General features: G+C 36.4%; 1 protein-coding gene across 1 annotated transcript in view; it reads left to right on the top strand.

Annotated features, from left to right (window-relative positions):
• Positions 1–14,933, top strand: part of CPQ (carboxypeptidase Q) — a 300,673-nt gene that overhangs the window by 270,990 nt on the left and 14,750 nt on the right. The gene's annotated exons all lie outside the window — the stretch shown is intronic.

The raw sequence follows: 14,933 nt of genomic DNA, 5'->3' as shown, positions 1-14,933 counted from the left end.
CTGAAGCAGAGACCTGTGACCTGAATGTGGATTAGCAATATGAAACTGCACTTAAAAGGTAAACAGGGAGATTAATATCAAGGACAACCTTTGGGAGAGCAAAATACATAAGCTTGGAAATACTCTGGAGCAAGTCAGATGTCAGTTCAAAGAGGAGCTCCCCAATCAGAAGGTATGCTTCAGAGCCCTGATGGTTGGACAGAAGAGGAGGGTCTGGTCTGCTGCTGCTGCTGCTGCTGGATTATTTTCCCTACATATTCAGATTAGAAGAAAGAGATCTTGCAAGCTTAAATGATCCATATCAGAAAGGGGGTGTATTTTGTGAGTTGTGTTTATTTTCTTTTTGATCATTTTACACACCCTATTTCAGTCAGCTTGAGCATAATGAGTTCAAGGTCATAAAGTTGGTCATTGAATATAATTATTTACTATACAAAGGAGAACTTGTACCTTATGTGCCACACTTTTGGCCACTCTCATTCTTGAGGATAAGTGTACTTTGGTTGGTGGGTCAGTAACATCCTCTTCTATAGGTTGTGATAGAACACAACGTCAGATAAGGGTTGTTCTAGATTCAGCAACGTTCAATGAATATTTTCTGAGCACCTGCTATGTTCCATGCACTATGTGAGGCATTAGTGCTCACATCATTAAAAAGATTTATCCTGACCTTACAAAGACCGCAATATAAACATGGACCCTGACCACTAAACTTTAGTTGTAATATAAGGTGTTAAGTCTTCTGGCCAAGAACAAGGTATTGATGACAGACACAAGAAGTTTCCCTAACCTGGTTTTGAAAGACCGTCAGAATAAGCTATGATGTGTCTTCTAATGAGACCTAAAGACTCAGTAGAAGTAAGCTAAGGAAAAGGGGAGAAAGGGAGAAGGTGAGTACTGCACCTTGGTAGAGAGAACTTCAAATGCAAAGGCTGGAGGAAAGTGAGAGCAACGCATACTGGAGAAGTGGAAAGGTATTCACAGTGGCTGATGCATAGGATGCAAGATACGTAGTGGTTGGAGAATGGAGTGGAGAGGAAAGCAAGAGCCTGAGCAAGAAAAACACAGAAATCACCCTCTGAAGTTCAGACCTTATCCTCAGGGCAAGAAGAATAACTGAGTTATTTTTAAGGAGGAACTTGAAAATTCTATACATCTTGGAGTTTATAAAAAAACAGAATACCTAAAAGAACTGTTTCAAAGCTCTTTTATTCTCCATAATATACTCTACTTCAAGAAAAATTTTAGTTTTAAATTGCAATGGATCTGGCTCAAAATTTCCTCACCACTGAAATTCCTAGTATCTAAGAAAAGGTTTATTGTTCTAAGGTTTTGAGTTTCACTGTGGTCTACTAAATTGAATGGAAGAAATCAGAAAGATTTGATTTTAAACTTCTAAAAGGTTGACAAGGATATACACAAAGGACACGTAATCATATTAACTGAACTGGTTTATCTTGATAGTATCTTTGCTGGTGGCTAGTCTGCATTGCATCTAGAGGGATGGAAAAAAAGAAATTCCAGAAAGGGGAAATAGGCTTTTTGTTTTTGAGTATCCTTTTATCTTACCTTTAAAAGGACATTTTGCATGCTTTGCCTTATACAGTGCTTATTTTGGAATCTCATGATTAGCATATTCATATTGACATTGTCATGAGTATAATCATTTCTAGGGTGGCTGAGTAAAACCGAAGTTTGTCTGGAGGAAGGGGGTAAATTAGATTGTGGACTTCTCTATAGCAGAACTGAATGCCAACAGACAGTTCAACAATGTCCATTTCACTTCATCACAACAGAGAGATCCTCTGTTCTAAATAAGGTAACTTAATTGCTAAAACAAATAAGCCATGAACTTCAGTGGCTTAACATAAGTTTTTTTCTTGCTCACTTAACATCCAGTTGACATAGGACTCGGTCCCACACAGTTATTCAGGGATCTAAGCTGGCAGACTCTTTAATGACATGGTTTTTAATATGCCTTGAGTACTGACATACAGCTGGGAGGCAGAAGGATAGTGATACATTTTTATGGGGCAGTTCGGGAAGTAGCTTACATAATTTCTACTCACATTCGATTGGCAAGAAGTAGTCATGTAGTCCAACTGTCCAACTGCATAAGAGGCAAGGAAATACCGATCCTGACTGGGTAGCCATTCCCAGCAAGAACTCTACAAGACAGAAGCATAGCATATTATCGTTAGTGAAAAGCTGACCCACTCTAAGGTCTTCCTCTCACTTTGTTCTGGCTTCCCAAACACTTTCAGCTGTACAAGAGACCAATTTCCTTGAGGTCTTCACCTGTAATGGAGTTCAGAGTGAGATCAGCTCCATGAGTGGCCTAAGAGTACTCAACACCACCACTTCCAGAATCAACACACACACAAAAAAGAAGTTACAGTCTTTGGCCTTAAGGACCTTACATTCTACTTTAAAAGTAACTTCAATCTTACATATAAGAAATTTCGTTTTAACAAACATTATATCATGAGGTTTTAAGTTATTTACTAAAAGCATTTTATTTTTATGAAGAATTCTATCACTGACAAGTGCCAAGTGGTGTAAAGGTGGAATACACTAAATGTAAAGGGGTTAGAAAAGGGAGAAAGAACTGTGACATGTTAGACATGAGAAAGGATTCAAGGCTTATTCCTTGCAGAGCAAGAGGATTTGAATGAGTGATTTGGAGGAGCGACTTCCTGTCAGACAGATGATAACCAAGTCCCAAGGTTTGCCTTTGGCACTGGTCTGAGTGATACCAAATAGGAACAGAATTTTTATTTGAGGAAGATCTATTTCAGTGACTGTAGAAATAAAGGGCTTGAACTTTTAAAATGACTCTGCTATCATTTTTATGATATAGTTATTGCTATTAGTGATCTTTATCAGAAATCAAATGATAGCCTGTGGACCAAATCCAATCTACCACTTGTTGAAAGATCTCAAGCTAAGAAGATTTTTTTTATGCTTTTAGCTGATTATGCCAGAGAGACTGTATGTGGCCCACAAAACTTAAAATATTAACTATCTGTCTCTTTTTTCTTTTTTACTTTAATTTTTTATTTATTTCTAGAGACAGGGTCTCACTCTATGACCGAGGCTGAAGTGCAGTGTTGTGATTATAATTCGCTAAAGTCTCGAACTCCTGGGCTCAAGGAATCTTCCCACCTCCACCTCCCAAATAGCTGGGACTACAGGCATGTGCCTGTTTAAAATTTGTATCTGGCTCTTTACAGAAAAAGTTTGCCAACTTCTGGTCTATATGATCAAAGTCATAAAATATGTTGACATTATTTCCATACAATAATCTCATTATGGTTTTATATGACCCAAGAGATAATTTTGTCAGTTTAGTTTGGAGCCAAATATTCAGAGTAAGTACATTGCAGGAAGATATTCTTGTAATGACATAAACCTTCATGCACAGTCTTTATTTTTTGCATTCTTATTTAGTAGACTTTGTAGTAGAGTTGGCTAAACGTACATGGCACCAGTTATGGAGGAAAAAAAGCATGTAAAAAGTTCTTATTTCTTCTTTTTGTTGCCTTGAATGCTTCTTTCCCCCTCAGAATCTTTTCAACAGCGAAGGTTCTACAAAAGCTATTTTAATGGACATATTTAGCTAAACTTCGTAGGAATAAATAAGTTTGTGATATACTGAACCATTAATATTCACGATCTTTTTCTTAGTAAATGTATCTTTGTTTACGTGGCACTTTTATTAATATATGCATAGAAAAATATAAATTAAAGTGATTTTAAATTATTTGGTAAAATTTATTGCCAAGCTAATTTTCAAAGATGTATTTAGATTAATAGCTACCCTTACTTCATAATTATGCTTTCTCATAAAATATTAGCTCAGTTTTTATAACTGCTAGAATTTACTACATTTACTAAATAATTACTCATCGATTAACTAAATTGTGAAATATGTGAGGCTATTTGTGTTTTTTGTACATTTTGAAGCTCATATACAACTTTAAAATAATGTTGCAAACATTTTCCAAAGGAACAAATTTCAGGTCAGAAACAGCCTATAAGCATTTTGATGTCAATTTCTAAGGAAAATAACTCAAGCAGGAAGTGTTGAGTTTTTCACTATATTTTGGGGTCAACTAGAATAGAAACAATTCCTGGGGTCCATCTATCATGCCTGTGACAGTTCATAGCAGAAAATCTCATAGAGGATTTGTATATGTATTTTTCTTTTATTAAAAAAATGCTAGTCCACATATTTTAATAAGTTGTAAAATTTTGTCTCCTGATTTTAAAGTTCTTTCCACTGTCTTTCTGACTCTTCACATTAGTGCATAAACTTGAAGATTATTTATATGTACAATTTATTGTTTGTGCAATATGTTTCTTTATTCTTTTAGAAATAACTCATTTTTTATGCTATCAGTGTTTTATTGAGGTTTAATTAGCATTCAGCAAATGCACAGATCTTAATTATACCACAGACTATATCTGGAAAATGCACACCCATTGCCAGATCAAGATATAGAGTAAGGGTGTCCAACCTTTTGGCTTCCCTGGGTCACACTGAGTAAAGAGGAATTACCTTAAGCTGCACATAAATTATATAATATAGTTAGTGTATATAATAATAAGACTTATTTTATATATTTTTATTAAAAGTTTAGGAAAATGAGAACAATATAAAACTAGTGGGAAATTTGACTTGTTTTTGTAAAACTAATCTATCATTGTTAGGATAGATGAAAGTGATCACAATTCTTAGTGAGTTCTCAAGGTGCTCATCAGAAATGTTTGTTCAAATTTTGTTCTTTGTATGCTTCATAATTGAAAACAGCTGCTCACAAATGTATGTGCTGCCGAAAAGTGGTATCATGAGTAAGACATGGTTGTGAACTTCAAAAATGGAACTATGCATGAGGTCACAAAAAAATAAGCACCAAAAAACACATGATGTTAAAAGATCTTGTGGGGCCACATTACTAGCTGTCCTGGGCCACATACAGCCTAAAGGTCACGGGTTGGACATGCCTGATATAGAGCATTCCCGTTATTCTAGAAAGTTTTCTTATGCCCCTTCAGGTCAACCTCTGACTCCACCAAAGGCAGCGGCTGTGCTGCTTTTTATCACTACAAGTTGATTATTCTTATTCTTGAACTTCACAGAAATGAAATCATACTGTATGTGAACTTGAGTCTGGCTTCTTTCACTAAACAGTAGGGTTTTGTGATTTATCCATGTTGTTGCATTAACCGTAGTTCATCCCTTTCTATTGCTGACTAGCTTTCTGGATATACCACAATTTCTTTATTTTCCTGAACAAGTAGATCATGAATGTTCTGTTAATGGACATTTGGGTTGTTTCCAGTTTTAGTCATCATAAATAAAGCTGCTAGAACATTTTTGTACAAATCTTTTAGTGAGGTTGGGCATGGTGGCTCACACCTATAATTTCAGCACTTTGAGAGGCTGAAGTTGGAGGGTCTCTTGAGGCCAGGAGTTCAAGATCAGTCTGGGCAACATAGTGAGACCAAGTTTCTACAAAAGCAAAAAAAAAAAAAATAGCCTGGCATGGTGGCAAGCATTTATAGTAAACACTGTTCAAGAGGCTGAGGCAGGAGTATCACTTGAGCGCAGGAGTTTGAGGCTGCAGTGAGCTGTGACTGTGCCACTGCAATTCAGCCAAGGCTGCAGAGCAAGGCCCCATCTCTTAAAAATAAAAATATATATATATTTTGGTGGACATATGCATTTATTTTCTTTTCTAGGTGGATTGTTATGTCAATTGATGTTTAACTTTATTTGAAACTGCCAAAGAGGTAGAAGTTGGTACCATTCTACATTCCCACCAGCAACATGTGAGGGTCCCGGTTGCTTCCAACTTTCCCAGTATGTGGTATCACTAGTCTTTTTTATTTTCCACCATTCTTGTAGGTGTCATCTTTTTCTATTTTTTTAATTTACAGTTCTGAAGAGTTACAAGAAAAGTTCTGCCTCCACTTTTTTTTTTTTTTTTTTTTGAGTTGGAGTCTCACTCTGTTGCCCAGGTTACAGTTCAGTGGTATGCTCACGGCCACTGCAGCCTTGAACTGCTGGGCTCGATCCTACCACCTCAACCTTCCAAGTAGCTGGAACCATAGGCTCGCGCCACCATGCCCAGTTAATTTTTTGATTTATTATAGAGACGAGGTCTTGACATGTTGCTCAGGCTGGCCTTGAACCCCTGAGTGCTGGGATTACAGACCTACTTCCACTTCTAATGGTCACCATTTTTTCACCCTCTTCTTCTTTCTTGCCTTGAGGTGATCTTTATTCTGGTGCTCTGCCTTATGATTTAAGAAGTCCAAAGGCCTTTTTACCCTGAATGAAGTTTGTGGGGCTGTTCCTGGTTGGGGTGACCCAATTTCAATTTGGAGAAACACTCTGGCAAGAGCAGAGCTTAGGCATACAGTTCTGCTCATAGCCACAGCTGACTCCCAGGAACACAGAATGGGAGTTGTTGGAACTCAGCTGGAGCCAAAAGGGGAGGAAGACCCCCAGAGGGGCTTGAGGAGGTAGAGTTCTCTTATGCCCAGAAAAGAGATTATTCTACAGAGAGGGGAAGGACTGCAGAAAATGCCTGTGTTATTCCTTATTGATGAAGTTTTTATTTTTTAAAAATATGAGCTTCATTACTGATTGAATTCAGCTTACATTCACTTAGAAGGAAATGTCACCACATAGAGAAGCACATTATTGTGCTCTAGTGAGTAAGAGTTTATTTATAGGGGTAGAATTTAACTTTGGAATTAAAGAAATATTATAGATAATTTTATTGAATTTTCAAATCAGTTAATAAAATGAGGGTTGTTCAGATGCCATTTGCCTAATCTGCTTTTCATGGGAACAACGTTGCTGTCTTCTCTTAGAAGGAGAGCAGGATGTCATTTCTCATGTCCTAAAATGTACAAAGGAGGAAGAAAAAAAAAATCCTAGATTAGTTCCAACTGGATTTCTGGCATTTTAAAAATCTTTTTCCATTTTAAGCAAAAATATGATCTGGCATAATTATAATGAGTAAGGTAATCTGGCCTTGAGAAAGCCTCATTGCACATGGTAATCAAATAAAATAGATTGATATGTTCCATTCTGGCATGAAAAATATTTTAACCTTTTCCTGATTTATTGCACAAATTTCTGGCAATTGAATTACAGGGATAATGAACACTGCTGTCTTCTGGTAGTCATTAATAAGGGCAATATTTTAAATAGGTTTTATTAAATGAGGGATGGAATGTATGATCATCAGTTTATCCAAACTGTAGCCAACTCTAAAACAGAAGAAGTAAAAGTGAATGTGTATATTTTGTCAGAATTCCCTGTGTTGTCATGCTGAAAAACAAATTTTCCTCTTTGTATGTATAAATACACAAAAAATGTTAGCTTCTTTTAGTAGTGAAGTTCTTGCCAGTGTCCCAACCCACATTAGGTTTTGTGTTTCATGCTAAGATAAAAGAATATGCTAGAAATGCTTGTGAGACTTCTTCATGCTATCTAGGCAAATGTGTTTCTTTGGCATTTTGATTTTATGAACCCTATTACCTCTATATAATGTTAATTTAGGTGGGGTGACACTGCTAGAGTAAGAATATTGTACTCATGTTTAGCTCTGGTTATACAAATAATAGAACTGATGTACTCATTCAGCATAATTGTGTCTGGTCTGTGTCTCCAGCACAGGCCTTTCTTATATCTTTAATGTTCCATGCAGTATAGACGTACTAATCAGAGGTTATTGTCTCCATCATTACTGCTGGGCTTTTATGTATCCTGTGATTTTCTTTCAGTGCCTAGATATTGCATTAGTGTGTCAAGCACATCACACAATTGGTTTAAATTTCATTTGTCTCAGTGTGTTCTTGGTCTGGAGCCCTTGTAGTTCCTATATTCACATAATTTCTATGGCACACCTGGGAGCTCTTAAGGGTCTTATTAGAATTTGTGGATTTTATTTTTTTAAAAGGAATGGATTGTCTTTTGCATTCATTTGCTTTCTCCTGTGTAGAATTCCATGACTGTGGTACTTCGGAATCTTATGTACACATGGTAATTATGTATAGCCGTATGTGAGCCATATGTCAGAGCTATCAAAATATTCCCTTTGATATCAGGAGAATCGTGTGTCACCTTACAAATGAACATGAGTAGCTTCAGCTCACCTCTTTCCTTCATCTTTCTTTACAAGGGATCTTTCTTAACTGGCTTTCCTTCTGCATTAAAAAAAAATCAATAGTTTAAAGTAGAAAGACTGTGAAAACTAGAATGGAATTTTTTCATGTTTCCAGATGGGCAAGACCCTACCCACATTCTGAGGTAATATTTTTCATTTAATGCCTTATGATTTCAAATCATAGTGAAGTTTGGCTTCAGTGTTGGTTTCGGCCCAGTACCTATAAAGAACAATATCCCAACTTCTCTACTACCATTGCTAACCCAAATAAAGCAATGCTCTTTTAAAGTTGGTTCTGAGAACATTTTGCCAAACACTGAATCTTGCTGTGAATTATTGCGGCTGGCATTTATTCTCCACTTCTGAAACCATGATGAAGGGCTTCAGTAGAGATTGCCTACTGGCACAAATAGTTTCTGCTTCAGTGCATCCCTATTCCTAACCAGGTCATGACCTGACTCAGAGGGACCCATAGCATATCTAGTGCATGAACTTTTTGAGGAAATCAAGTTGGCACACCAGGATACACAAATCTGAACTGAGGTGTCATGCCTTGGGCTCACAACTGACCTACATGGGTCAGAGCCTTTGGGACTAAATTATCCCATTACATGTACTTGGGCCCTTACCAAGTTACAGAGTCAGTAAACCACTTTCAAATCACTAGCATTATTTTAATTTTCCTGGAGCTATTTTCAGCCCTCTTGTTTTCTAGAGCAGGGGTTGGCAAACTTTTTTTTATTTAAGGTACAGATAGTCAAGATTTTAGGACTGCAGACTATCCAATTTTTCTACTCAACTCAGTCATTTTGGTGCAGTTATAGACTATACTAAACAGATGAGCATGGCTGTATTCCAATTAAACTTTACTTATTGGAGGAAAAAAAAGGCAGGTCAGATACTTTACTGTGCCCTGTTCCAAACCTTTATTGGGTAGAAGTTTAGAAAACTTTCTTCTGAAGTCTTTTCTCATCTCACAGTCACAGCTTTTGGTGAAAGACTTTTTAGCAGACAATCGAATGCTAGCATTTAGAGAGTGTGTCATGGTGTTAATAATAGTAATATGACTGTGGTTCAAAAGCTTAACAGTTAAGAGTTTGCTGCTGTTTCCCCTTGGATGTTTGGCCAACAGAGTACAGCATCACCAGGTCAACTTAGTGTCTTAGTTATAGCCCAATGAGCAACACAACAGACATAGTCACTAAATTGGAGGAAAGGGTTAACATACTTTCCCAACATTTCTTAAAGCAAGAACTGAACCCTTTGTTAAGAGGGCTAAATGTATATTCAAAAATAGATTTTAAAGGATATCTTTTTAAAAAGTTAACACATATAGAAGGATCTTTTTTTTAAAAAATGAGCATTCCAATAGATCTTGGCGACTTTTCTACTATCCTTAGCAATTGCCATTCACTGTTTAATCACATCCTATTTTTATTTATAGGTTTGCTTTTAGCATTTCTTTTTTAAACCTGAATTGTTATCTGGGAAATAAACTCTTCCCAAGAGAACTGAAAAACTTCAGCCATTTGGGTAATCAGTAGCCCTTCCGGAAGTTTATCTTCTTTTGTTTTTGTTTGTTTGTTTGTTTTTTGTTTTTTTGAGTTGGAGTCTCACTCAGTCGCCCAGACTGGAGTGCAGTGGGTATCTTCTACTTCTGGTAACTGTAGTTTTTTTGTGCTCCCATGGCATTAATACATAAATGTGGAAGAATGGTCCATCTAAGGTAGTTTGGGGATGCATGGGCAGAATAACTAGCGGGGCTGCCTGCAGGGCCAATGCTAGAAAGCAGCTTCCCCGCAGTGAGTTCACTTTGTGCTCTAAGCAGTAGTGTTCAGAAGCTATGATGGGCACTAGTGAAACTATATTACTTTAAGAGCTGAAGACTAGGCAGGAAACTGAGCTGCAGAATTGTAGGAAACAGTTGTGAGTGCAACTTGATAACTTCTAAGAGCCCTTTTCTTTCTTTCTGGAATTCATCATTTCTGAGTGTATTAACCCCCAAATCCTGTGATGTCTTAAAGGTACTATTTGTCCCTTGATAGAGTTGGCCTTGGTCTAGCTTTCTAATTTATTTATCAATTGGGTCACATCTATAGTTCCTGCTGACTCACTTATTTCTGTAAAAAACACAAAGGCATAATTTTTTTTTTCCTACGCTGAAGCTTAGAACTTTTATTTCTTATTTCTTTCAAAAGACCTCCCTCTTGTGTACTCTTATCAAATGCTTGTCCTACATTTGTAATTACTCATTCTAGAAGCTGAGGTTACCCTAGCAACAAGCAGTTTGTCTAAACTGCTTTGGTTTCAGGGTTCTCTTAAAGAAGAGCTTCTCAAAATCAATTTCTAAAGAGCTTTTATACCCCACACAGCAAAACATGTATAAACAACAATTCAAATTTAGAAAGCTTAACAAGGCCTTTCAACAAAGGTTTAAAGTGATTCCATAACATGAGTTATTTGAGATTACACAGAATTTTTGTAACTAGTTAAAATGGGTGTATAATATGCTTTTATGGTTTCCTGTGGTTCCACTTAATAAAACTCACCCAGTGAGATGCACCATCACCAGAAATTGAGGAGGTGTCATAGTAAATACTTAGAAGTATGTTTTGGGCAACTCTCCAGGTACTAATTGAGGGCTCGGAGAACGTATAGTATCCATCCTCTGTCATCATCCATAGCTGGATGATTTTTTTTCTCCTCCAAATCTCTAGATAATACTTTCATTATATCTCACAGAGCCAAATGGATGGTAATAAAACTGTTTTATCATTTGAATCAGGAAAGGTCAAAGGGAAAAGAACAAAATAGTAGACAGAAAAGTACTTTGTGAAAATTATCAGTTTTTTCCATGTAAGAGAAAGTAATCCATTCCTTTTATTAGATCTGAAAATCCAATACTAGAGATTTTTTTAGGTTGACTTGTAGAGAGAAAAGAAACCATCAAGAATTTTGAAAGGTCCCATTTTCCAAACAAATACGTAACAAGTTCTTACCATTTAGTAGATGTCATTATAATCTCTTCCATCTATGCAATCTTTTATAAATTAGAGTACTCTTTCATAGACATCATTGCATTGGTAATAGTAGTAACCCTGGTAGCTTTCAGACCACCTACTGTTTTCCATTTTTCATACATGAAGAAACAGAGGCTCAGAGAAGTAAAGAATGTACCCAAAGTTGCACAGCACAGTCCAGGAGGTACAGAGCCTAGCCTTGAGCCTAGCTTTCTGTTTCCAGACTTCAGTCGTAATGACTTCTATAACCATGCACTTCTCTGCCACCCATCTTAAATATAGGTCTACCAACTTATCATAGACTGAAGGACATACACACCAATATATTCAGGAATGCTGAATAATCAGTAACATATGAGTGATTGAATGGGGGAGTCACTGCAAGGAGATTAGTTTGAAACACATATCACACGGCATCAATTCTATACAATTTTTAAAAGACCAAGGGATATTGTATAACCATGCAGACATCAGTTATCACTAGTAATTCTTATGTTTTATATTCGCACTCTCTGGAGAGTCTAAAAATAAATATTTGCATTTGCTCTTGTAGTTAACTCTCTAAATCTTGCTACAGTAATTTTTAAAAATAACCAACACTTCCATTTTTAGCATAACTTTCCCTTAGTTTGAAGCATTTTCTAGCAAAGTTTTGGCTAAACAATAGGTAAAATAAAATGTAAAACATTCAAAGAGACATTTTAGTGATATGAAACTCTTTCTCACAGTAATACATGTTAAAATCATTCCTATAAAGGACTATCTTTAGACCAGAGGCACCCAAGAGACCACCTTAGTACATTTCTCATTGACTTAGACTTCAAAGGAAAATGAGAACAGAACCAGGTGGAAATAATGTGTATATATGTCTGTTTACATATTTTTCATGTTTGCAGAGCTTAGACACCCAGGAAAACATATGAAGACACTCCACAAATTGAGTTCAGCTTTCTTCCTTTAGGGTAACCATGCTTGAGAGACCAAGGAAGGACCCCTGCCTGTGATATTTTTAAAGATTTCCAAGGACAAATATTTTACTTGTGTCAATCTCTTTTAACATTGTCAGACAATAAGAATATCCCCAGTCAGGTCCACTCAGTGATGTCTTCATTTAAGGATGCTGCTTGGAAGACTGGAGGAGCAATTATAAAAGAAGGTAGCTATAGATCTCCCAGCATGAATGTCCCTTCATCCTACCTGCCTCAGAAGCTCCCGTGTGAAAGCACTAAAACAGGATAAATGAATTGGGGGACCGGAGGATGAATTGTGAATTGCAAATGAGAAAATTAAACATGATTTGCAAACTAGACTCAATGCACAAATGATTTAATGCTTGCTCTGTATGGTTTTGTTTCTAAGAAAGTGGACTCTAATTTATTCTTTTCTTGGTCTGGAGATAATTTGTAGCCTTTCACATGTTCTATTCTTCATAACTGAGAGCTCAGTTTGTTAGTACTTTCTCTGGAAAACAGTTTTCTGAATGTGTTGGGAAATTGCACCTGCCAGAATGGATTGGTGTTTTTTCCTCTCCAATGAAAAAGGTAGCCATGATCATGAGCTGCCTCTCTCTCTCTGAGAGCTCAGCCTGCCAAAGTCTCATACAACAGAAGTGGAAAGAAAAATGGTAATGAAAGACGTATTCAAGGGTGTAACAAATTGTTGGCGCCTAAGGCACTAAGCCTATTGGTTACCAAAGATTTTGGCAGAAGAACTTTGACCACCCATGAGATTTTTATCTTCTCATCTTTCAGGGAGTCACCTTAATATGGCACACTGTAGTGACGGCTTCCATTGAAAGGAAATTAACATCTTTCCCAAATCCCTGAGATAAGAAAAGAGCAAATGAAGAGGAAGGAAAAATACTCACTTGTACACAAAACTGCTACCTCCAATTCTCTAAAATTGTAGTGAATGCCTAATTATACTGACATTCCTATTGTACAAAAGTGTTGAGAATGCAAATATAATTTCTCAGCTAATTATTTCATTATATGGAAGTGACATGTGTGAAGTAATAAATTAGCATTTTCTTTATAAGAACCAGCAACTGTGGGCTTTAAAATTGAAATTTTCAAGTGGAATGAAGTGCCTGTTTTTGCCGTGACTGCTCTGATTAGGTGAAAAATGCCTTCTAAACTTATGTGTGTAATAAACCCCCTTTTTTTTTGCAGATATTTTACCACTAAAATAGGACAGTGATATTTATGTGAGTAGATTATTGCAGACAGAGGATACCAAGAGCCAGAGACACCAGTAGCTGTGAGAGTCTGGCCTGTACCTGTTTTCTTAGATGTGGTTTAAGCAGTTGACTTATGAATAGTGGTGGAAGAAGCTTTTACTTTCTTTTTGCTTACTTTAAAAATACAACCAGCACTGACACCCCTCCAGTTAGAACAATAGAATGTCAAATATTGTATTCTCAAATTCAAACTATAAGGCAGTAGAGCCTGAGAAAGGAGGGTGACAACTGATGTGACAGAGTGAGATTAACCAAGAGTGAGAATAACTAGAGTGAGAAGGTGTTCAGTTCTCCATATCTTTGATTTAAAGATCGTCAATTATAAGGAGTGCAATAGGGGTTAATACAGATTTTCAGAAGAAATAAAACTACATTAAATATATAGTTCTATTAAACTGACAATAGCACACAATACCTAACATGTTTGTCTTTAGAATCAATCTATGTCTTAAATACCTTCAATTCAGAGTCTGAAGTTTGTTGTGAACCTTTTAGTCATTAGCCATGAAGCCTTGGCATCAGGGTGCCAGACCACCTTGTGTGACCTGTGCTCCTTATTTTGACAAGGTGCTGAAGATACACCTTCGGGGTTTATAGTCTATTATGAGGCATACTGCTTTCCTCTGTATTTTCAACTTGACTGAATTTTTAAAGACTTTATTTTTAATTTTAATATTCCTAAAAGCCATGCAACTTCTCTTAAAAGTCTAAGGGAACTTTTGGCAAATTGCTCAGTACCTGAGTGGGTGGTTGTTCTATGATCCATGACTGTTAACCTTTCTTTGCTAGTCATGAACATGCTAGGATCTGTTCTGAACATTTGGTGATTTTACTGCTTTTTATTATTCTGTCTCACATACGAAAACCAATCTTCAAACATCAACACATTTACAAAGAATTGTAATCGATAATTAGGGAATCTAATTTAAATATTTAATGATCTCTGTTGATGCCAGAGCAAATAACTTAAGTGAGGTGTAAAATGAATTAACCAAGTTCTTTTCTGTGTGATAAAATTTGCATATGGACAAGCAATGGTGATGGATATATGGCGTGATTTGTTTCTTTGCATGGTATTGGTCAAGTTTCTTATAGAATGCATCAATAGCAAGATATGTTCTGATTTCCAAAATGTTAAAGGAGGAGAAAAATATGACTCTTACAGTAAATGAAATATGGTATTTTATCTGTTGAATTTTATAGTGACATAAATTGGAGATGCCAAAAAAAAAATCAGAAAAAGAAGATGGGTGTGATGGCATATTCCTATAATCCCAGCAACTCAGGAGGCTGAGGCAGGAGGATCATTTGAACCCAGCAGTTTGAAACCAGATAGAGCAACATAACAAGACCTTGCTCAAAAAAAAAAAATCAGAAAAACAGAATTTAAGTTGACTTTTTGTTCCTGATTTTCCTGACACAGTCCAGTTTATACCCATTGCCCTGCCATAATAATTCATACTATCTTCTTTCACTCTCAAAGGTGCC

This window comes from Carlito syrichta, unplaced genomic scaffold (genome assembly GCF_000164805.1).
Source record: "Carlito syrichta isolate Samal-C Ts95f unplaced genomic scaffold, Tarsius_syrichta-2.0.1 Scaffold307333, whole genome shotgun sequence".
NCBI lineage: Eukaryota > Metazoa > Chordata > Mammalia > Primates > Tarsiidae > Carlito > Carlito syrichta.
This window is presented reverse-complemented; position numbering and strand designations above follow the sequence as displayed.